Below are 27,045 nucleotides of genomic sequence, written 5' to 3' on the forward strand. Positions count from 1 at the left end.
GAATTTCACACTGCTTCTCTGTCATCTGCTGTGTCCTGCCTGCTGCTTCCCTGTACCAAAGAAGGACCTCAAAATCTGCTCATGGATCACATCTTTTCTTTTCACAAATCTTTTTTATTAAACACTCACTATCCTAGCTTACAATGTGTTTTCATTCTGTGTGTTCTGACAGCATATCTCATCTCTTCTTTAGGAAACAAATACTGTGATCTTCTCTAAATATTTTAACTATTATTTACTGTTAACACTGTCTTATATCTATACCTGGCATCCTTAGATAGACTCTTTGAGAGCAGAAACCATTTCACATTCTTTACATGTTTCTTACATTTTTTCTAGCCTTTTTATTTATTGGTTAACTTGACATTTTAATGTAAGAATATATTTCTCACATTTGGAGAATCAAAGTAAATGTTGAGCCTAAAAAAGTCATTGTTACCCTGAAATCAGATTTCATTTATCTCTGGCATGTTACCAAGAAAGAAAAGAACTGATGTTGGAGAAGGGCTGTACCAGTGTCAAATAACCTCTTCTATAAAGGTGCGCTGTTTCTCATCCATGTAAGTATATACATTTGAATCAATTTATTATAATAATTGAAATGAGATATGTTCAGTGATTCTCTTATGTTCTCTTGTTGCAAAACAAAATAAATTTCCACAGCCCACAAGAACTCTTTACTCAATGGTTCTTAATATTGGCTGCACAGGAAAATCATCTACGGAACTTTTAAAAAGACAGAGATGCTCAGGCACTTCGTGGAATGATTAAATTATAATATACAGAGATGGAACTCAGGCACCAAATTTTATTTCTTGGTATTGTTCAGGTAATTGTAATATTCAACCAGGATTAAGTACCACTAGTTTAAAAGGAAATCATAATAAAGAAAAGTAGATGGAAGGGTAGCAAAGAGAAAAGTGAGCCCTGCTCCAAAGACTGATCCAGAGAAATGTGAGTATATCCTCTACTCCCATCCTGAAAGACAGTTAAGATTGTACTGTGTCCCATGTGTATGTGCCTGCATATTGTGCCAACACTATATGGTATGTAAATTCCCACCAATTTCAGTTACTACTTCAGCTTAGTGACACAGCTTAGAAGTATGAATTATTTCGAACTATGAGGTAAATACTAGTCCAATTAAACTCAGTTCATGAAACTAGAATAAAGGATATAGTCTACTTCTACTTCCTCTGCACTTTTGTTGTTTTCCTCAGTTTGCCTTTATGCTTAATCTCTGCGTTTTGCTATCAGAAAATGTCTCTGACTCCAGTAATTTCCAGTAACACCGGATATAGTTGAAAGAAGTAGTGCTGTACGGATTAATTTCTGTAGGTCTAGAGACAATATAAATAAGGCAGAAGATGGACAGCTATTTGATGCAACAGAAGCAAAGTTTTACCACTATTAACAGCCAACTGAAAATTCATTTAACCAAAGCCACATAAAACAGAGGGTGTCAAGTTTCAATTGGAAAGGAATAATCTGGAGTCTATTTTTTTTTTTTTTTGATTCAGCAGGTTTGGAGAGGTGCTTTTGGCAAATATGGTGCAGGTGTTCCCTGAACCACTCTGAAAAACACCCTCAACACCAGTTACACATTAAATTAACATGGGATACTTGTGAATAGTTAATTCTATATTGTAGGTCTCATACTGAAGCAAAGAAATCAGAATCACTGGGACTAGGGACTTGCTATTTTTCAGAGCTTCCTAAAATATTTTGATGCATAATAAAACTAATGGCTAGGGTCTGGAATGTGCAGAGTTAGATTTCACATTAGCAGTGGATTCAAATTTACTCAGAAAGGGCTGATCAGAAAAGAAATACACCTTTCCAGTAAGTTATAAAATGGTCATTATAAATAACAAGTGTATCTCATCAATCAACTACATTTCAATTCTGAGCAGCCAGAAGCAAAACAAGGTGACATGAATTTGAAGGCAGAGCAGAAAGAGATTTCATATTTATCTTAAGGCTAGGTCTCTTCTTGCTCTAGAGTGGCCTCTGCCCCAGACATCTCAAGGCCACCTGCTCAACCAGTCATTATCACTAAACTATTGTGGGATCATCAAACAACAGCCTCAGATAGTCATGCTGTAGAAAAGAAAATGATTATTTAATTTGAATGATTTGAAATCTTAGCCATAACAACAGAATAAATGTTTGGTTGGATCCCATTGGAAAAAAAAAAGCCAGAACTGTAAGTAATTGGGCATCCTCTTCAAATTTCCCATGATTTTTATAGAATCCTACTATGAACTCTGCCCATTTACTGATCTCTTCAAAAGGGTAGAGAAATGTGTGTGCATGTGTGTGTGTGTGTGTGTGTGTGTGTATGTGTGCTTACATTCAGTTGAAATTTGAGATTCACATCAAACATATTACACCTTTCTGTGAAACGATGGGATTACTAAAAAGATAATATATGGAACAGAATGTACAGGTATGATTCTATATGATAACCATTATCCAGTAATATTTTGATCCTAGCAACACTCAGGAGGTAGTGCCAAGGATAGAAGTATCTCTGCTTCCTCCTCTATTCTCTTACATCTATTCTCTTAAACATGTATGAACAGATAAAGACCTGGACACAACTAAAAAGTAGGTGAGATTTCATTTTTCACCATTACACATTGTTTTCTGGACTCATTCCTTCACTCCTTGGGCAGAGGAAATTGTCACTATAAGAAAAATAACAAAAATTGGAGAAATTCTGAAATTAGAAGCAGGTCAGTAGGGAATTGAGCTAGGAGTAGGGTGCTTCACATCAGATCAAATTCATTCATTAGATAATTCACTAATTTATTGGATGCCTGTGGTATGCCAGGAAATGCTACAGATTCTGAAAAACAAACAAACAAACATGGTCTCAGTCATCAAGGAGTTTCTCTCTTGAGGGTAAGGGAGGATTATAATCCTAAAAATGAATGGCAAAAGCTGATACATTATATGCAAAAAGTATAGGGTACTCTGAAAGTAATAAGGTGAAATATCAATCAGAATGGGGCCCCAACCTTTAGACATCAGTTTCAAAAAAACGGCACTAACAAAGAATGAAGAGAAAATAAAAAGAATGAGGAAGAATATTGAGAAGGAAAAAGAAAAGCAGAAGAGACAGCTGCCAGAGAACATAAGAAAATAAAAGGTTTTAAGGTAAAAAGAGTGAGCAATTGTGTTGACATCAGTTGGGGAGTCAAGTAAGTTCAGAATAAAGAAGTGTGAGTGCCCATAGTGTTTTACAAACTGAAATTTATTGAGTACCGTGATGAGAGTAGTTTTAGTGAAATAGTTGCTATGGGGACAACTTACAATGGGTTAAAGAATAAATAGATGGATAATAAATATGGATGTGTCTAAATAGACGATGAAAAGTATGAACTGATGTGTTGAGAAGTTCAACTATCCAGGAAAGCATAATTTGGGATAAATCCTGAAGGAGGATAGAAAATCACACTACTTTGATTCATTTTATTTAGTTTTTTTATAAAATGAAAAGGTTTTCATGCTGCTGGGAATAATTTGTTGGTAAGGCAGACATGAAAGATGCAAAAGAAAGAAAGGATAAGGGAGGTGCAACGAAGAATGCGATGGCAGATATAGCCCAGAACCCAGCTGGACAGACTGTCCTGCTTTTAGACCAGGATTGACACATTTAGTATAACAGCAAACAGAGAATGTGCATGTGATCAAGAAGGAGCAAAATGTCCCTGAGGAGTGGTAATTTTTTAATCAAGAATGAATAAAAGTTAATTGACAATGCAGGAAGAATAAAGTAAGTGAGAGAAATGAAGAAAGAAATGAAAGGAGGGAAGAATCATTTTGTGATGGGAAAGGAGACTGACTAGGGAAATTTGACCAAAGTATAAGGAAGACCATCAGATGAAAGAGGGATAAGGCAGAGAAACAAAACTGGATGTTGGAATAGTATATAGATGAAATAGTCACTGTTGAGGATGGAAAATAAGACTCCTAAAATCTTACACATTGACCTCTCCATTCTACCATATGATAGGCCAATGATTTACAGCAGTGGTTCCCAACTGGGGTGATTCCCCCCTCCTCCTGCAGGGCTCATTTGACAATGTCTGGAAACATTTTTTTTGTTAAAGGAGCTGAGAGAGTCCTACCGCTATTTAGTGGATAAAGGCCGGGGGTGCTACAAAATATCTGACAATTTACATGGTTCCTTCTGACCCCTAACTGAGAACTATCTGGCCCAAACCATCTGTAGCACTGAAATTGAGAAAAATGACTATAACTTGAAAGGTAACTATAAAAATAAGAATTTTCTGCTACTGGATTTTAAGATTTTAGTTAAAGAAAATTATGATCTCTAGTAGAGATTATGATTGCTTTCATACCTATAAAACAAGGAGTTATTTAAAATTTCTAGCTAAACCTTTCTATGGTATTGTAGGTTGCTTTTTTGTTCTCTCCTCAGACAGTCTGGAAAATAATTCCCTCACATTCACTTTTTTAATGTGAGTATAACTTCAATCATCCTCTGCTTTCTCATTCATGTTTTTTTTTTCTCCCCAAATATAGTTCACTTTCTAATAGAGGTGTATGTTTTGAACATAAAAGCCTTCCCATGACAATGACTATTACCATTGTTTGGCAGTGTTCCAAAGGCATCCAGGAGGAGCAGAAAGGTCTGTGTAGAAGGAGCCAGTTTTGTAATGTCAAGGGCTCGGGAGAGAGTGTTGTAAATAATGCTACACATGTTTTCCTTAGAAGTCTAAATACAATTTCCTATAATACAATGTTAGTATTATGGTGAGCATTTCTTAAAGCAAGTGTATTCTCTATTGTAGTTACTAAAGGACCTATAGTTCATCTTTAGCTTTGAACAAGAGGCTATGGGTATGAATTAGCCAACAGCAAAACATAGATGGAATGAAACCATACAGCCCGGTGTGCTGAGAAAATAGTGGAGGGATATTTTCAGGAGAAAACCTATAATATCCAAAGTCTGACCTCGGTATGTAGGTAAGTCAAACTAATCAACAGAAAATATACATTTAAATGGGACAAGTGTTCCATAAATAGGTTTGATATTAAAAGGAGATTAAAAAGTACATACACATTTGACTCAAAGATTTATATGCTAAAGCTATTTTATTAGTAGTAGTAATTAAATGGTATTTCATGAATCATTTGTTTCCATTTAAAATTATAGTAATCATGTTTGGCCGGGAGCGGTGGCTCACGCCTGTAATACCAGCACTTTGGGAAGCCGAGGTGGGCAGATCACGAGGTCAGGAGTTTGAGACCAGCCTGACCAATATTGTAAAATTTTGCCTCTACTAAAAATACAAAAATTACCCAGGCGTGGTGGTGCACGCCTGTGATCCCAGCTACTCAGGAGGCTAAGACAGTAGAATTGCTTAAACCCGGGAGGCGGAGGTTGCAGTGAGCCGAGACTGTACCATTGCACTCCAGCTGGGGTGACAGAGCAAGATGCAAGACTCCGTCTCAAAACAAAAACAAAAACAAAAACAAAACCACAGTAATCATGTTCAAGGATGATAAAAATGTGAAGATTTTGTATTTCAAAAACTATGTAGAAGTTTTGGTTGTTTGTGATCAAGCCAAGCCACAATATGATTATATTGTTATTTGAAAATTTGAGATTTTATTATAAAACCTTATGAACAGCTCATGTCTTTATGCATGCAACTAAATGGAACAGAGTAGATTTCTAAAAATAAAACTTTAAACAGAAACAGAATTTTTCCTTATGTAGTATTTAAGCCACTCTTTAAATCAAACCTTTTTTTATTTGAGATAATTGTAGACACATGCGATTGTAAAAAATATACACAGAAATATTCTGTGTACCCTTTACTCTGTTGCCCCCGGTGGTAATGTCTTGCAAAATTATAGTGATTAGATATTAATAAAATAAAAATACAGAACATTTTCATCCCCACAGTATCACTCATGTTGTTCTTTAATAGCTATGCTTATTTACCTCCTACCCCCAACCTCTTTTTCAAGAGGTGACAACCACCATTCTGTTCTCCATTTGTATGATTTTATAATTTCAAGAATAATATTAATGGGCTTATACAGTATGACACCTTTTAGGATAGGCTTTTGTTCACTCACTATAATTCTCTGGAGATTCATCCAGGTTGTCACACGTATCAATGACTTCTTTCATTTTTAGTAACTCCATGGTAGGAATATGCTAAACTATTTTCCAGAGTGGCTGTACCCTTTTAGCAGTCTCACAACATCATAAGCAATAAATGAGTAATCCATTTGCTCCAATACTGGCCAGCATTTGGTGTCATTACTAATTTTTATTTTAGTCATTCTAATAGATGTGTAGTAATATTGCATTGTGGTTTTGATTTGCATTTCCCTGATGGCTAATGATGTTGAATGTTTTCATGTGCTTGTTTGCCACCTGTACCTTCAGTGAAATGTCTCTTCATGTTTTTGCTCGTTCTCTAATTGTGTATTTTTTTACTATTAAGTCTTGAAATTTCTTTACATGTTTTAGACATAGTCCTTTGTTGAATGTGGTTTGCAAATATTTTCTGTCCTCAGCTTATATATTCAGCCTCTTAACAATGTCTTTCATAGAACAAAAGATTTGCCCATCTTTCTTTTTATGGATCATACTTTTGGTTTCAAGCTTAATAATTATTTGCCTAAACTGAGATCCTAAAGCTTTTCTCCTATGTGTTTTTCAAAAAGTTTTGTAGTTTACGATTAAGCCCATGATTAATTTTTTGTTAATCTTGGTGTAAGCTGATATCTTCAGATGAGGTTCCTTTTTTTTTTCCTTCTTATAAAAGCCTTTCTTTCCTCCATTGAATTGCTTTTACGATTTTGTTAAAAATCAATTAACCATATTTTTGTGGGTTTATTTCTGAGTTCTGTATTCTGTTCCACTGATTTATGTGTCTATCCCTCTACTACTACCTTGTCTTGATTAATGTAGCTACATAATAATTCTTAAAATGAAGGTCAACTGAATTTTCTCATTTAACTCTTAATTTTCAAAAATAGTTTTAGCAATTAAGTCCCTTTCCTCTTGTACAAAATTCTTAGATAATCACATCTACATCTACAAAACATTTTGCTGGTTTTTTGATAGGAATTGTGTTAAATTGAATATCAATTTGAGGAAAATTAGAATACTGTTTACTATATTGTTTTCCAACCATGAATAAGCAGCACTCTATTTACTATCTTCTTTGTTTTCCTTCAACATTTTGCAGTTTTAACCATATTAGTCCTATACGATTTGTTAGATTTATACATAAGTTTTTCTTTTGCATGAGCAATTATAAATATTATATTTTTAATTTGTGCTTACCTGTTCATTAAAAGTATACGGAGGTATAATTGACTTTTGTATGTTGATTTTGTATTCTATAACCTTGCTAGACTCACTTATTAGTTCTAGAATTTTTTCTTTTTTGTAGTCTTTGAGATTCCCTCCATAGGCAAAGATGTCATCTGAAAATTGGGAACATTTTATTTCTACTTTTCCAATGGGAATGCCCTTTTTCTCTTTTTCTTGACTTATTTAACTGGCTATAATTTACAGTACTGTTAGACTTATTTCACTGGTTAGAATTTACAGTACTGCTGGACTTATTTCACTGGCTATATTTACAATACTGTTAGAAAAGAGTGGTGAGGGTGAACATCCTTGCCTTGTACCTGATCTTAGAAGAAAAGCATTTAGTTGTTTACCATTCAGTATGTTGGCTTCAAGGTTTTTGGGATGCTATTTTCAAGTTGAGGAAGTTTCTCTATTCTGAGCTTTCTGGGATTTTTAATCATTGATACATATTAAATTTTGTTAAATTTTTTTGTGCATTGATTAATTTTATGATTTTTCTTCTTTGGCTTCTTCATATGATGGATCACATGATTAATTTTAAAGCTCTGAGGCTCGCATAATATAAACCTCATTGGCCTTGATTTATAATTATTTTTATTTATTGTTGAATTCTATTTGCTAATATATTTTAAGGATTTTTGTATTTATGCCATGGGGAATATTTTTCTGTACTCTTCTTTTTTTGTACCACATAGTCTGGTTTTGTTCTCAGGACAATAGTACCATCATAAAATGAATTGGAAGTGGTTCTCCTTCTATTTTCTGAAAGAAATTGTGTATAATTATTAATAATTATTGAATCATTTAATAAAATATATTCCTTCCAGTGAAATCTTCTAAGCCCAGAGATGTGTTTTGGGAGTGTTTTAATTATAAATTGCATTAATAGTTACAGAGCTTTCAAGTTATTGATTTTGTATTGGATAAGTTGTAGAACATTGTGTTTTTCCTTTTGTGTTTCTTTTTCAGGAATTGCTCCATTTCATGTAAGTTGTCAAATTCATGTATGTAGAATTATTTATAGTAGTTCCTTATTATCCTTTCAGCTGGCACTGGAAAATGGTGTGTGTTTTCTTGCTTCACCTTTCTGATGACAATGAAAAATCTGCTGTCATTTGGAATTGTTTTTCTCCTATATGCTAAGTGACATTTTTTCCCTTGATGTTTTAAATGTTTTATGTCTTTAGCTTGCAGAAGATTGACTATGATGTATCTTGGTATAAATTGGAAGGGTATCTTTCATGACATTCACTCAGCTTTTTGACTCTATAGGTTTATGTATTTTGCCAAATTGGGGAAGTCTTGCTCTGTCATCCAGGCTGGAGTGCAGTGGCGCGATCTCAGCTCACTGCAAGCTCCACCTCCCGGGTTCACGCCATTCTCCCGCCTCAGCCTCCCTAAGAGCTGGGACTACAGGCGCCCACCACCACGCCCGGCTAATTTTTGTTTTGTTTTGTATTTTTAGTAGAGGCGAGGTTTCACCGTGTTAGCCAGGATGGTCTAGATCTCCTGACCTCGTGATCCTCCAGCCTCGGCCTCCCAAAGTGCTGGGATTACAGGCGTGAGCCACCGTGCCCAGCCTCCTCAAGTACATTTTTAACTCACTCTCTTTTTCCTCTCTTTCTGGAATCCCAATCATAAAAATGTTAGATCTTTTGTTATAATTCCACAAGTTTCAAGGTCCTGTCTTCTTATAAAAATCTATTTTCTCTCTGTTTTTTTACATTGTTATATACCTTACGTATATAGAGTAAAATTATTTTTAAAAGAATATGTTGTTTTTAATGAATACTAAACAAAATACAATAAAAACAATTAGAAATTTGTAACAAAAGGACAGCTTAAAATTATATATATTGTAACTATATAATGTGTTATTAAATATATCTTGATAAAAAGAAAATAATTATTTAAAACTGTTCTATAATGAGAATATTGTGTGTCAAACTTTTGGGGACACAACTGAAATAACACGTTTAGCTTAAATATACTTACCAGGGAAAACGAAGGAATTAAATATCATACATTTTAGTAAGTTGGAAATGGACAATAAAACAAATCCAGAAGAAAAAAGAAGAGAAATTAGAATAAGAAAAATAAAAGAATAAATAACATAGGAAATGAAAAATCAAACCAAATTTAGAGAATAGACCACCAAAATTTGATTCTTAGTAAAAGTTAGTAATATGGCATGCCTCAATATAATTAATTTTTGAAAAAGTAGAATAGATAAAATAGAAGTGCAGAATTAAGAAGAAACATAACCGTAGTCACAGATGGAGTTTTTAAAATAATAAAGTTAAGGGAAGAACTGTATATGAACAAATTTGATAACCTAAATAAATATTTCTTTAAAACAATATTAAAACAAGACATATTGTATAAATTGAATATATCACTAACAATTAAAAAATAAAAATTGTAATAGTGATATTCTTTTTTATTGGAACCAATATGGTTTTTCATGTGAATCCTACCAATATATCAAGGAATATTTAATTCCTTTCTTATGTAAGTTTTTAAAGAAAATAGAAGAAGAGTGAAAAATGTTTGGCTCACTTTAGGAAGCTGGCATAATCTGCATTCAAAATTAAAGAAAGAAAGTGGAGACAAATTATAATTATTTATGAATATACAATGAGTTTTCAAAATAAAATATTAGCAAATTGTTGTGTTCTCACCACAAAACAGTAACTACTGAGGTTATACAATTGATAATTAGCTAGACTTAACTATTCCATAATGTGTATATACTTCAAAACATAATGTTGTACATAATAAACACATACAATTTTATCTGTCAATTAAAGAAATAAAAATAAATTAGGTAACCAAATCTAATGATACAAAAGGAAACATTACATTATACATTATGATTAAATAGATTTTATCCAAGAAATACAAAAATGTTCTAATAGTAGGACATATATCAAGGTAATTGAGCACATTAATGAAATAAATGAGAAGAATTATAAGATTATCACCACCAATACACATAAATGTGTTTAATAAGATTCAAATTAAATACAACTTGTAAAGCAAAATTCATGAAAGTAATACTGAAAATCTGATTACATGAAAATCAGTTTTTTTCTTTATCACAAAATTGAATACGACAAAATATTTTTAAAATTTAAAATCAATAAAATACTATATATTATAAGAATGATTGATAGTCAACAAGAGGAAAACAACTCCAAAATAAAAATAGGAAAATGAGACAATTTCCATAAGAGGAACAACACTAATATGCAACAAAGCTAATATGCAAATACAACGATGCTCAAAGCATTAGTAAGGTTAAAAATGTGAAATATCTATTAAATAGATGGAAATTGATAAACCGGTTAATGCCAAATATTGGCAGGAATGTAGGGAGGAAAAATCCTACTGTAGTGTGTGTATTTGATCAATGTAGCCATTGTGGAGAACAAGCCTGAAATATTTGCTGGAATCCAAATCTAAATCCAAGCAAAATCTAAAACCAAGCAAATCTAATCCTGGGTGCATATACCAAATAAATTCCCACACAGTTCTGTCAGAGAGCATGCTCAAGATACTCTTTGCAGCCCCATTTGTGAAGCTGAGGGAAGTAGAAAAAGTACAGGTTTACAACTGGGAGAGTGGAAAGTCAAAACAGTGGTGAATCCATAACTGGGCTATTATGGAGCAATTAGTGGCAATGGGTTATTTGTAACATAGCAACATGAATGGCTCTGGCGCTCTCTCTCTCTCTCTCTATATATATATATATATATATGTATATAGTGCAGATTGAGCTATAGTGCAATACTATTTATGTGAACTAAACACATAGGCAGACAAAATATATATGTTGTAAAAACTTACACAGGTAAAACAAACTTTAAGTCCATAAGAATAGTGTGGCAATGGCGGAGGACAGGGTTTCAGGGGATGCTAAATATGTAATACATACATTACCCTTGAAAAACTTATAGGAGTGGAAATGCAAGAATATAAATATTCACATGTATCCCAATAAGATTGTAATGTTTACATTGACAAATTAAGAAATCCTGGGATACACATCATATGTAGAGATATGAAAGTAACATGTACGTACTAGAACAAGAGCAATTAAAAAGAATTAAAATGAGACAGGTGCTGGAGAAGCCTAAGGCTCATTACTTTTGCTTTTATATGTATAATATACTATATGTTATTATAACATATGTTATATATAATATACTATATGTTATTATAACATATGTTATATATAATGTACTATATATAATTATATAATATATAAGATATACTATATAAAATATATAACTATATATTATATATTTTAAAAGTATATATAGCATATTATATATAACATATATTACATATATTATATGTCACATATAAACATATATACTATGTATCATGATTAATATACCATATATTACATATTACATATAACATATATGCATATATTATGTATTTGCATATGTATTATGTGCATGCATAGATGTCATATATGCACACATATGTGAATATGTATATATGTGCATATACATGCATGCATATGAGCCTGTATATACATATGTATGTATATATATATTTGTATGTACATATGTATGTATATGTTACACATAGTATACATAATATACACATATGTTATTTATAATCTTATATAACATATATGTGATATAAATTATATGTGTGTATGTGTATATACATTTTAGACATATGAATCTTTTAACTTTATAGATTTCTGTTTCAGCAAATTTAATTCAAACTGGAAAGTAAATTGCTGCTGTCATTAACAATATAACTGTTACCTGGAAGCTGCCTAGTGTTGGAAGGGTACATCATCACTGAAAACGATATATTAATTTTATATAAGGAATTAATTTATCTTAGCAGCAATAACAGGATTTGTTGAAATTTAATAAACAATTTAATAAAGATGTATTGGAAATTGATATGTTTAAGCTTTGTGTCCCCACCCAAATCTTATTTTGAACTGTAATCCCCAGGTGTTGAGGAAGAGACCTGGTGGGAGATGACTGGATCATGGAGGCAGTTCCCACTTGTTCTCATGATAGTGAGTGAGTTCTCACAAGATCTGACGGTTTTATCAGTGTTTGACAGTTTCTGTCTTGCTTGCTTCTCTCTCCTGCCACCCTGTGAAGAGGTGCCTTCCACCATGATTGTAAGTTTCTCCAGGCCTCCCCAGCCATGCAGAACTGTAAGTCAATTAAACCTCTTTTCTTTATAAGTTACCCAGTCTCAAGTATTTCTTTACAGCAGTGTTTAAATAAACTATTACAGAGACGTACTATGTCCCATGCACATTTTGGGTGGTGATATCACAGCAATGTATAACAGAGACAGGATTCTTGCTTTACTGTCAAAATGATTAGCCAAGGCTTGAATTATGCAGATTATCAAAATAATTCATTTTATTTTACTAATGTTGACCTTCTTTCTATGCTATACTGAGCATATTTCTTATTTTAACATCTGTATTTATTTGACAACTAGTTATGTTGAACATTTTATTAGGAAAGAACTGCCAATTCTTACAAAATGACATTTCTTGTTTCACAATCATTCTAATAATTCTGTTTTCCTGTAATGTTTTATTAGCCAGATGCCATCTCTTAAAATGGTCAGCATAAAGGAAATATAAAAACATAATAGCCTGTAATCCCAGCACTTTGGGAGGCCAAGGAGGGTGGATCACAAAGTCAGGAGCTCGAGACCAGCCTGGCCAACATGGTGAAACCCTGTCTCTACTAAAAGTACAAAAATTAGCTGGGCATGGGGGTGGGTGCCTGTAATCCCAGCTAGTCAGGAGACTGAGGCAGGAGAAGCATTTGAACCCGGGAGACAGAGGTTGCAGTGAGCCAAGATCGCGCCATTGCACTCCAGCCAGGGTGACAGGGCAAGACTCTATCTCAAAAAATAATAATAATAATAATAAAATACACTATATGCTTTTAAAACAAGTACAGGTCTTTGAATAGGAGTTGCATTCAGCTCTCAGAACTGATATTTCAATAAGGTAATGTTACAATAGGCAAGTATTCTTGTGTTAAACCTCGTATAATTAATTTTACTTTAAATCTTTATTTTCTATGGTGCTATAAAATGACTACTGAAAGGGTTGATAATACAGACTTGAAAAGAATATGCCTTCCTTTAAACAATATTTAATATGTCCCAAAACTTTCCTTAGATAAATCCTACCAGGTCATTTAAATAATCAGATATTATGTAATACATGAACATTTATATCAGAAATACATAGGTTATTATATGGATTTGTCAACCTAATCTTGTGAAAGTTTCTACCCAGAAATCAAAGAAAATACACCGAGTATCACTTCAGGCAACCACTCTGATGATAGCTGTCTAGGATTAGTGAAAATTATTCAAAAATTATTTTGTTTTTACTGGTATGGTACATTGGTTACTAGACCTATATTATTGGTGGCAACAAAAATAATCAACAAAGTATTTTTTCAATCATTTAAGCCAGTAGGAAATTAAGAAGAACTAAAACAAAATGAGGACCTTAGAGAAATATTTGACTGAGCAGTGAAGCCAGGGTATTGCTGAACCAAGGATCATTTTACATTTTTCATAATAATTAAATGTTGTAGCAAGTAGGACTGGAGGCAAAGCATAGAGCCCTCCCAAGGCAGAATCTATCAGATTTTCTTGAGCCTCCCTCCACAACCCACCATAAACCAGGAGCTCAAGAAGGCAAGGACATTAGGAAAATGACCAACTGGTAATAATACAGGAAGTGACTTCCTTAACCTGAAAAGGAATACCTATAAATACACAAACATTGGACCTAATGAAAACACACTGGTAATATTTCATATAAAGTAAAACAAACAATCAAACAAAAGTCATAAGAATAATAGACACCAAAAAATATCTTGTGGGTCCTAACCAGTAAAACCATAAAGATTAAAAAATAACATGTATAAGGGTTTGAAAAAATTGAACAAAACTGACAGTATTTGAAGATTATACAATTATCTCAGACACCCGAGAACATCTGTAGACAATATTTTAGAAATAATAAGATAATTTAGGAAATTTTTGGTTTAAAAGATTAACATGCAAAAATTAATAGAATTTCTAGACTCTAGCAATAACAAACTAGGAAATGTGACTTTTAAGTAGACACCATTCACACTGGAAACAAAATTCATGAGGTGTTTAGGAAAATCTAACACAATCTAGACAAGATATTTATGGGGGGGAAAGCATGAAACATTATTAAAACAGATAAGGAAATAATCAAAAACCTAAATAAATAAGTTTCTCATTTTTTTGGATTGAAATATTCTGTATTGGGAAAGATGTCATTTTTCTCAAAATATATTGCAATTTTATTCAAATTACCAATAGGATTTTTTCCCTAAATTTATAGACCGATCAATCACAAAATCCATATGATATAATTAAGATCCAACAACAGTGAAGAAAATTGTGACAGAAGAATAAAAGGAAGACTTTTTTTAAACTAAAACTTAAATTCATTGTAAATGAAGACACAATATTATTTTGGGAGAGATGGACAAATATATCAAAGGTATAAAATAGCCAAAAAACAGGTTGAAACGTATATGCAGCTTTTAGTATATGACTAGGTAGACATTAAAATCAGAAGATATAGGTCAATCTATTTGATAAATGCTGTTGGGCATTTACCTTTTCATGAGAAATTAAATTAAAATAATGTCCTGTCTTTCTCTCTCTCCCACTCTCCTCTCCCTTTTGCTTTTCTTTCCTCTCTCCTTTTTCTCCCTGCTCAATCAAACACTAAATATTATTAAAACTATTAGAAACAAATATAATGACATATCTTATTTCCTCCAGGTTGAGAGGGATCTCAAAGTCAACATAAAAAGGAGAGTAACATGATGAGAGATAAGCATATTAATATTCAAGTTCAGATATTATTTTAGAAAAAATAAAACTTAGAGTTTATTCTGTTGTTACAAAGTATGGCTGCCATGAACATACGTCTCTTAGATCAGAAACAGCAGGAAGTGTAAGTGATCAACAACTCCAGGCACTGTGCTCTGAAATCTGTCACTCATTTCTGATGAGACCACACATCCTGCCGGCTTTTCCTGCCATGACTGATTGAGGCAGGATACCAGGGCGGACGCATTCTTGGAGACAGTGAACTCCACCGAGAACTCATTTGACTTGAGAACTCCCCATCACCTTTGCTGAAACTTTCTTAGAATTGCTCCATGGTTTCATACTTCTTCTGCCTTTTTTTCCCCCCTTACCTTCCTTTTCTCCCTCTTACCTCCTCTGGGATTAGAACTGTGTCTTTATTTTCGTCACTTGGCCCGAAGATTACTAAAATAAAAGTATTTAAATATTGAGGAAGCTACCTAGTCTCCAAAGCCATTTAATATGTAATTTTTTTTTTAATGCAAAAACCACTCTTAGCTTCTATCCCTAAAACCAACAACAAATAGACAATGGCTAGATTTGGTCTCTGGGCAGGGGTTTTTAGATACCTGGCTTAGATTATTTCAAGGGTCAGACAGTGAAGCCTATAAAATGCATGTTCAAATCTTTGCTTCAGTATCCTTAAAAGTATTTTGAAACACTGTTTCTATTCGTACATGCTTATAATGACACCTAAAGTTTTTATCTTAACTTTCATAGTTGCAAAGAATGTAATTACACCCATAATTATATTGCATGTGTACAATAGGTATGATTTTATTAAAACTTTGAAAGTGCAGATTTAGAATATTCAATTTGTAGAAATATATATCTAAAAGTAGAAATGACAAAGCTAGTCATATCTTTCTCAAATTCAGTGTCACTTCATATCGGAAAAAAGATGACTTTACTTTTCATTTCAAGTTTTATGTTATAAAGTTTCACCACAAAACCTATCTCAGTTTTGATTTTTAATTATAAGGGATAGGTAGGTAAAAATATGGGTAGACATAGATATATAGGTATATATAAGTGGGAGGTTGATAGATTGACAGACATAGTTAAATAGATATATAGATAGGTGGAAGGTAGATAGATGGACAGGTAATGGACTGGTGAAGGAGGCAGGAGTGCAAAGACAAGTAGAAAAGGCAGTTAATTTCTTGATTTTTTTCTTTTTTTGGTGCCCTGGAGAATTTTCTTTTTTTTTTTTTTTTTTTTTTGAGACAGAATCTCACTCTGTTGCCCAGGCTGGAGTGCAGTGGCATGATCTAGGCTCACTGTAACCTCTGCCTCCCAGGTTCAAGCGACTCTTCTGCCTCAGCCTCCCAAGTAGTTGGGACAACAGGTGCCCGCCACAACGCCTGGCTAATTTGTGTATTTTTAGTAGTGATGGGGTTTCACTATATTAGTCAGGCTGGTCTCAAACTCCTCACCTCATGATCCACCTGCCTGGGCTTCCCAAAGTGCTCGTATTACAGGTGTGAGCCACCCTGCTGAGCTGAGATTTTTTATATCTTGGAACCATGTCCTAATGGAATTTGGAATGAGTTGGTGATAGTTTCCACTTCCTTCTGTAACATTGTAGCAAGATTCTCAAAAGGGAGTTGGGGTTGGGAAAGCCACATTAATCGTTTGCTAAGTCAGATCTGTTTTGGAAAGGGTATACATGGAAAATAATATCTTCAATTCTACCTGTGCCCAGTTACCCCACGCCAAAAGTGGTTCATTACCTACATAGTTACATGTACCCTAATTTGAAGACCATGCTATAAGACCCCAAATGTTCCGTATACGGTCATGCACCATATACAGATGTTTTGGTCAAGGATGAAACTCAAATAATAAGATAATGGTCCCATAAAATAATAATGGAGCTGAAAAATTCCTAGCACTTAGTGACATTGTAGCCATCTATATGTTGTAGCACAACACATTACTCATGTGTTTGTGTGACGCTGGTGTCAACAAACATACTGCACTGCCAATCATGTAAAAGTACAGCATATACAATTGTGTGCATCACATACACTTGGTAATAAATGACAGTGTTATGGGTTTATATACTTACTATGCTATACTTTTATTATTTTAGAGTGTACTCCTTCTCCTCAAAAGAAAACTGTGAAATTGCCTCAGGCAAGATCCTTCAGGAGATACTTCATAAGAAGGAATTATTATCACAGGAGATGGCAGCTCCATGTGTGTTATTGCCCCTGAAGATCTTCCAGTGGGACAAGATGTAGAGGTGTAAGATAGTGAGGTTGAGGATCCTGACCCTGTGTAGGCTTAACCTAGTGTGTGTGTTTGTGTGTTAGTTTATTTAAGTTTACAAAGTAGAAAAACAGTTTAAAATTTTTCAAAATAGAAAAAAGCTTAGGCTATAAAGAAAATATTTCAGACAGCTGTACAATATATTTGTGTTTTAAGCTGTTATTACAAAAGAATCAAAAAGTTAAAAAATAAAAAGTTTTAAAGTAAAAAGTTACAGTAAGCTAAGGTTAATTTATTGTTGTAGAAAGAAAACAAATTTTTATAAATTTAGTGCAATCTAAGTGTACACTGTTTACAAGTTCATATTGTACAGAATATCCTAGGTCTTCACATTAACTCACCACTCACTGACGTACCCAGAGCAACTTTCAGTCCTACAAGCTCCATTCAAGGTATGTGCCCCATACAGGTGTACCATTTTTAATCTTTTATACCGTATTTTGATTATACCTTTTCTATGTTTAGATACACAAATACTTATCTTTGTGTTACAGTTGCCTAGAGTGTTCGGTATAGTAACAGCCTGTACAGGTTTGTAGCATAGGAGGAATTGGCTATACCACATAGCCTAGGTGTGTAGGAGGTTGTGCCGTCTATGTTTGTGTAACTACACTCTATAATGTTCACACAATGGTTAAATTGCCTGATGCATTTCTATGATCATACCCCTGTCGTTAAGCAACGTATAACTGTGTAACAATAATATGTTAAGAAAGGTTTGTGTTATTGTTAACGGTGAGTTAATAAATATATAACTCTACACTTAAAAATTTAGAAAATTTTGTGATACTGTACACCTGTTGTTTCTCTCCCTGATCGGTTGCTGCTCTGTGTAAACACATCGGTAGTATGAGATTCTCATTGCTTGCCTCCTCTGCTATCAGCCTTCTTGCACTGGGAGATGCAGAGTTCACTCCATTGGCAGTGCCTGTGATTTATAGGGAGTGACAGCTTACTAATAAGCCACCTTTTTCTCCCTATTACTTAAGGACTCCAAGGAGGTGTGGGAATATCCTGAGTAAACTGTGAGATATCAAAAGATGGATGTTATTTCCCACCTCTTCTGTATGGATTTAGACATTCAGATGCAAGATGTATTTTGAAATTCATATTTCTACAAAGGACATCACTGAAGGCAAAATATTGCTTTTGTTAAATGTAATACAAGTTATCATTTATGGTTTAAAAAGTTTAAATATAAATTATTTCTCACAGAAATTATGTAGCACACAGTAAGTATGCAGGATATTTTTCATGAGTTCCATTAAAATGGACAGAGCAATTAACTATCCTCTGCATCAATGAATAGTCCTTCAGAGGACCCTTCTAATGAAAGTAGGCTTTCAAAACCCTATAGACCCAGATATAAATAATATAACAAAAAATTATAATTGGAGTTACCAACAAAATGTTCACATAAAATCTATGAAAATGTGATAGGACAGGGCTAGATGACTTCCCAGGCTGATTAGCTCAGACACTATTTTACAAGGAACAGATGCTTCAGTAGGGTTTAGCCAAGGGAATATGCCCAATAAACACACCAATTACCACCACTGGTTACAGGAAAGTTAAACAGGTAGATACTAGATAGTCCATGGAAACCTTGGTGAGCCTAAGGCTATCAACATCTTAATTATTTCTTTTGAAAATAAATTGATCTCTCACAACACATTCACACACACACACACGGGTATGTGTTGTCAATCTCTTTCATAAATGTAATCTAATCTTCCATACTTAGTAAGCATTATATAAATGATATAGCTTACTTAAGTGCCCATTTTGTGTGTACATTTTTCAAGTACTCTTAGCATATTTTTACTGTTTTACCTATGTGAATTCAGGTTTACGTACATTCTAATAAAAGGACAGTTTGGAAACAAATTCCTAGCAGAAAACAGCTATTTTCACCTTTGTATATTTTAAAAGGCATGCCTGATGGTTTACTGAGATATAGAAGTACATAAAAGCTTTATTAGTGTTTTATTAAAGGACTAAATACATAAAAAATAAGTGACTTCCCTAGTGCTACTCTATAAATAAAAGTGATCTCTCTGGTAATTGATATCTCCATTTCTTTTGTGTTCTTGCTTTTCAGTCTTTGATTACAACAGAACACTTGGCATTGCATTGAAATCAGTACAACACAGATTCAGATCCAAACTCGGTCTCTAAAAGGTCTTGCTCGTTTAATAGAGAACTGTCCTACAAGATCCTGTAGTTGTTTTGGTCTCTTTAAAGATCTCCATCCCTAGTCAAACTTACATCTCTGGAAACTGCATTTTGAAATGTTTCTTTGGACCAGGCAATGCCTGTGAAAAGGTTATTTGGAATGACACTTCTCTAGAGACTTGATACATCAATCTGCATGTGATACATTAAGTAAAGTTGCTCAGAATGTACACACTGTCAACTGAAAATTGAGATACATTAAACAATGCTGCTCAGAATATACACACACATACACACGCACACTCAACTAAAAATTGAAATACATTAAACAATGTTGCTCACACACATACTCTCAATTCAAAATTATTAATGAATTAAAAGTGGAAAATGGGATTCAATAGAAAGAGTCCATAATCTAACAAATTATGTGCTTTCAAAGCACATTAAAATCCTAAAAATCTTAATAGGGCTGCTTTATTAGAAAACAGTTGCTTTGCTTCTGGAATCACGATTTCAGAGGCAAAGTGTGTCTCATTTCACTTGCAATTTTATAATGAGATTCAAACCAACATTAAAGAGTGGCATATTTGTTTTCTGAAGGATATTCCCTAGGCATGCCCAAGGCCAGCCTGGCTTCCTGTCTTGCCATTGTTTGCACATTTTGTAAATATCACTTGAGTTTTTCTGTATCCTATCATAAACTCCCAAATTCCAAATGACCTCCCACATCTACCACACCGCAAATGCTGCTTTAATATCTTGAAAGACACAGTTTAAATAAAAAAAGAAATCTCTTCAACAAAGGTCACCTAAGCACCATCTTCACAAAGGGAATATATTTCTACTGTCTATTCTATCTCCATTTTGATTGTGGACTGCCTGCTGCCTATTTTGCATTCTGTTCTCTAAAAGGCTTATTAATGGGGTCTAGAGGGAGGCTGTCAGAAATGGCAGACTGAAACAAGGGATTTTCCTTCAATATCCAAATGACACACTGAAGCTAAAGAATTAAACAGATGACTAACCAGTGCCCTTTTGTCTGAAGATGAAGGCGGGATTGCCAACTTGCAAACCAAAAACTGGCATTTGGGTGGATTAAACCATCCTGCTATTGTGCTGCTAGTTTATAATCACTACCGCTTTCTTGATCTCAAGTGCCTCAGCAAAAGCCTTCTTAGTTCTTAGAGTCATGTTTGTAGAAATCCTCAGATGAGCTTGTGTTGTAAACATTTATCCACCAAGAAGCAGTGTTCTGACACTAACTGAGAAGAAGCTTTGGCTTCTAGGTATTTAATTAAAACTTTCATGTCAACATTTCACAAGTACTTCCTATGGCTGAGGGTTGCTATAATTGAGTTTCCCTGCAAATGCATTCCTCCCCTTCCCAGCCTTCTTTGAGAGCTGCAATAGCTTGAGGTTCACTTTGCTCCATGCTGTTAGTTGTGGCTTTGAGACTTTGCCCCATGCTGTCACTCTCCTGATTCTCTCAATCTGGTTGTTAGCTTTAATTTCTAAAATCAAGATTGGATGGCAACAAGGGGCTTTAATGAAGAGTGAAAAAGACATTTGTTAAACAGCATTAAGAATTCTTATTTGAACTGCTATAAAATGTGGTCAAGCCAAATGCTTTCTGCTTTTATGAATCATCCAATTTCCTTTACCACATAATTAATGTTAATAAGGAAAAGGCATTGTGTGGGAACTAAATATATCACAATAGATGCTGGCTCTGGTTGTAGATTCCTGCAGTGCCACCATTTTCATTTTGAGTTTCTGGGAGGACCTGTGTATGATAAGGAAGGCCCTGAAGAACAAATCAGATTATGGTCATTTGATTGTTGATGAAGTTTATACAATAGAAGTACTTAATTTTCCTTAAAAATTGCATTTTTCAATAGAAAGACACTAAAAAGACATCTGGTAATGCCATATTACTGTACCTTTCTGAATAGTAGCATTTGTAAGAGAATATTTTTAAGCTACTCTATGTCTTGGGTCATTTAATATAACAAAGGGAGATTGCCCATACAATTTCTTCAGTGCATCCAATCAATTTAGAGAAGCTTCATTCCCCTTTCACAAAATGTAAAGATACAGATTTCACAAAACATCCTAAAACAATCAAAATGGCAGCAACAAGGTAGTACAAGAAAGATGCAAAAATAGTTATAAAATCGCTGTTAAACTCATTTTCATAGAAAAATACATATATTATTTGTGGGATTCAGCATATTCCAATGCATTCATTTCCTTTAAAAATAACATAACTACATTTGACTTCATCCCCTTAATTTAGAAAAGTCCAATTTCTAAATTATTTCCTAACATGAAAAAGTTAACATGTCAATTGTACAAGTACTTATTGAAGGCTTGTTAAATCGCTAACACTGTACTAATAAGTGGGAATACAAAAAAATGCATATAAAGTAATGCCAATCCTATAGAAATTATTTTTTCTAAAAAGAGAAAAACAGTTTTTTATAAAGCTGAATAAAAATGAAGGCTACATGTAAGTGCTAAATTAAGCAATTTAGTCAATAAAGTGACATAACATTACAGCAGGGGAAATACAGCTGCCATGGCAAGCCAAGCTGTGTACTTATCAGCTTCTTCAATTTTCCCAGCTCGTGTGGTAAGTAGAGTTCTAGGCCAGTTGAAAGCTCCAATTACAAATATGAAACAAGTCTACCTTGACCGTAGTCACATTGTGACTGGCTTTTCTCTTAATGTCTGAGTCCCTGCCTTGATGAACTGCAGTGTACTGGAATTCTGAATTTTTTCCCATCATCCTGTCATTGGTCCTGCCCTTCCTTCTATTCTTAATGCAGACATGTTTCTATCTCTTGTGAAATCACGTTAATGGCAAATACCTGCTTGCCTGCTGCTTCAGCATTTAACTCACCCGTCAAGATCCCTGTCTGCTTTTTTTTTTTTTAACCATAATTCCTGTGTACTCCTACCCACATGGATGTCTGTTTGTAGCTTACTAATGCCATTTACTAGCTAAGTGTCAAATCTATCTGATGTAATATCAATCAAAACCTCTAAGTGCATGACCTACTCCTCTCAGGATATGGCTTCGTGTTGTTGTTTGTTTGGTTTGGTCTATCATACTACCAACTTATTGAAAAAGGGAAAAGTCTAGTATATTCCTCCAAATAAATTCTCCCTGAGTGCTTTCCCCCTAAGACAGGACACAAGGAAGGACCACTTGGGATACAGGAAGGTTCAAGGAAAGCACAACACTTGACACAATTCTGTTTTCCAAAAAAGTAGATTTCACTGTGGCTTACCCACGTTTACCAACCTCAAAACCAGCCTCTGTCTATTAATCACCATTCTTGACATCCATCTCATTATATGGCTTCTCATCTACACTTACGTAACTATTAGCTATTAAATTATCCTTTTGGAATTTCAGTACAATTAAACAAACATTTTAATGAATTCCAGGCACTGTGCTAGGTGTTGGAAATATCATGACAAAAATAATGTGTCTGATCCTGCAAAAATTATCTAGTGACATATAGCTCTGTCACTACTTCAAACCTGAAATTAACTCACTTTTTATTCTCTTGATCTCTGCAATTACTTTTGCTCCTCCAACTAGTAGTAGCAAATTTACACTTTCACTAGTAAACAATCAACGTGTGATTCTGTTTCTAGGAAGCTATTTCCAGACACCTGAATTGCCTTGAATATTTCCAAAACCAATTCCCTATGCTGGGACATGAAACACCAAGATTCATTTTAATCAACTAGTTGACATGATGCTTAGAGATTATGAAACTAGTATAGATGCTAAGGACAACATCATGTATAACCATCTGAACTGTTCTTACTCACATTTCTGACATCACATGAGAGGTGTCCTTTTCCTCCTGACACCAATTATCCATTTATCTGCAGAAAACAACTGGGTATCCAACTACTCAATTCAATTTCTGACACTATCTACTAAAGTTAGTATCAGATCCCACAAGGGCTCAGTTCCACAAGACTGCCCCCATTTTAGATACCTGTTGCAAATCCAAGTCATTTATACTTCTCACCAACTATATATATATATATATATATAGCTATAAAGAAGAGGTTCCCATCGCCCCCTACTCACTTCTGAGAATTTGCTAGAAAGGCTCACAGAAGTCAGGAAGTCACCTTATTATATTTATTATAAAAGATACACTAGAAATAGCTAAATAGAAGAAATTCACGGGGCAAGTTATGAGGGAAGGAGTGAGATGCTGTCATACCCTCTCGAGGCGTACCACCATCCCAGCACCTCAATGTGTTCAACAACATGAAAGCTCTTTCTAATCCCATCAATTAGGGGTTTCTATGTAGGCTCACTACATAGGCATGATTGATTACATTATTATCAGTGATTAGCTCAACCTCTAGCCCCTTTCCCCTACTAGATTCTGGGAGGTGGGGCTGAATGTTCAACTCCTCTAATTATGACTTGATCTTTCTCATGCCCAGTCCCCATACTGAAGCCATCTACCGATCCCTAGCCACTAGTTATCTCATTAGCAATACAGAAGACACTCTAGTAATTCTGGGGAATCCAAGGTTTTTAGGAATTGTATGACAGAAACTGGAGACAAAGACCAAAGATTTATTTTTATTTTATCACAACATCTTAAGCAAATTTTTATTTTCATATGCAATTCAGGACTATACGATTCAAAGAAACCTGGCTGAAGAGGGACACAGAAGCCGAAATGTAGTCTGTATTCTCCCTAATATACTAATATATCTCTGGCTTATAACTGCATGTCATCAAACAGGGATTTTTTTTTCTAATGTATCTACCAACAACTTTTTTACTAATTTTTCCAAAGGGGCAGTAAAAGCAAGTGGCATAGCAAGCCTAGTAACAACCACTTAATTCTTTAACATTCTTAACGGTCAAAGATCCCAAAAGGGTATATTACATTTCTGTCATTTCCTCATTTACTATTTATTCCTAACCCATTCCATTCTAGGTTTTGTGCCCACCACTTGGCCAAAATTGCAAAGCCACCACTAATTTTCATATTGCAAGATTTAACGGACAGTTTTCTATGTGTACCTGACTTAAAATCATCAGCCTTAGACACAGTCACTCCCTTAAAGAAAATAGGTCTCCTCACTAATCTTCTGGAAAGTCATATTTTCCTGGTTTTCTTTCCACCTCTCTGACCACCCTTTTTCAATCTCCTTGTTAGTTAATTTCCCTCCACTTAATCTCAAAATAAAATGTTTTACATATTTAGTGATTCATCTTGAACATTCTTTTCTCTGTTTGCATACCTTCCACTGGTAATATCATGCATTTCTGTAGTTTTCAAGTGGCATTCTATATGTTTCCAGTTCTCAAATGTATAACTCTGGGCCAAGGCCTCTGCTCTGAGTTCCATTCTCCATCTTTGACTATCTAGGGACACAGCAAGTGAAGAGTGTTCCCATCTTCCCTGGTTGTCAGGGCCATCCTCTAGGTGAAAAGAGTCTTTATTCTTTCACTGCTGACCTCCATCTGCATATGCAAGGTTTCCTAGGGATTAAGACATGCAGAAATTTGTGAGTACTGTGCTAAATTATCTCACTCGGAACTGTATTTTATCTTTATTACTCAGCTAATCTTCTTCACAAAGTGGCTCTGAGGGTAATTTTCTAATTTTTTGTATTAAACTTCCTTCTTAACATAAGATATAGAAATATATGTATATATGTATTTATATTATATATACATTATTATATTAGGTTATATACACATATATATATTATATATACATATATGATATGTGCATATATACATATAATATGTGATGTGTATATATAATCTATATGTATGATTATATACACATGTTATATACATATTATATATTATATTTACATATATTACATATACATTATATATAATGTATATAATATATATTATAAATATATGTATATATTATTTATATTTAAACACATTGTATATACACACAATGGAATACTACTTAGCTCTAAAAATAAAAGGACATCCTACCATTTGCCACAACACTGATGGACCTGGAAGACTTTATGCTAAGTGAAGTAAAACAGAGGCAGAACAATATTGCATCATGATCTCACTTATAGGTAGAATCTTTTAAAAGGGTCCAAACACAGCAAAAATAGAATAAAACAGTGGTTATCGGGGGCAGGGCTGGTGGTGAGGAAATGGGGAAATATAGTACAAAAGATACAAAGTAGCAGATATATAGGATGAACACTCCTAGAAATTTAATGTGCATCATGAGGACTGTAGTTGATAAAATTTTGTTGTTTTAGGAATTTTTGTTAAAAAAGTTATTTCATCAAGGTCAAAGAGATTGTGAAATATTTGTCATTCACATGTGTGTTTTCTATATGCTTTATAATGCCTAGAAAATTGGTCCTCAATTATTATTAAACATCAGAAACTCTCTGAAGCTTTAAAAAATATATAAGAACTAATCTCACCCCACAAACTCTGATATAATAAGTTTGAAGGAGTACCTATGCATATGTAATTTTGTAAACTTTACTACCTGATTCAGGAAACAGCCATGGTTGCCAAACACTGGATTAGAACAGTAGATGCTCAAACACATTTGTTGATTAAACTGAATATTTTTAAGAGTCACAGTTAAAATAAATATATAATTATTTAAAGAGTTATCTTGCTTCCAAAATACAAACTAAATAATTGTTGATAGATTTGGGGGAATAAGTCCATAAACTTCTGTTGTATTTTCAAACAACAAACTAACCAAAAAAGGCTATGTGTTATTTTTTCCAACAAATCTAAACAGGCATTGATTGCAGTGTCCAAAATTAATAGTAGGTACACAACCCATTTAATAAGAGGTCAACTGATTTTGGTCATTTTCATTTAGAAGTGGGCATAAATTAATTTACATGATGTTCTGCCAACAAATCAGGATGTCATTTTGATCCAAAAGGTGATTACCTTTACCCTAGGAAAGTCCATCCTATATATTATAGTCAAAAGGAGAGCAAAATTGTCTGGCTAGCACAAAAGGAAAAACATATTTTAATTTATTCACTCAATGTATTCATTCTTCTAAATTATTTAAAGTAAATGTTATAAACTTCTTAATCAGATAGAGAAAATTTCAGAAGTTATAGGAATAATTTGATTAAAAATTGATTTTTTTCCCGTTACCTCTGAACTCTGTCACTGTTAACTCTGTTGCTTTTAACTTTGAGATCTGTGTGAATTGCCTGTATAAAGTGATTTTTTTTCACGCAATACTGACATACATCACCTT

This window comes from Pongo abelii, chromosome 6 (assembly GCF_028885655.2).
Source record: "Pongo abelii isolate AG06213 chromosome 6, NHGRI_mPonAbe1-v2.0_pri, whole genome shotgun sequence".
Classification (NCBI taxonomy): Eukaryota; Metazoa; Chordata; class Mammalia; order Primates; family Hominidae; genus Pongo; species Pongo abelii.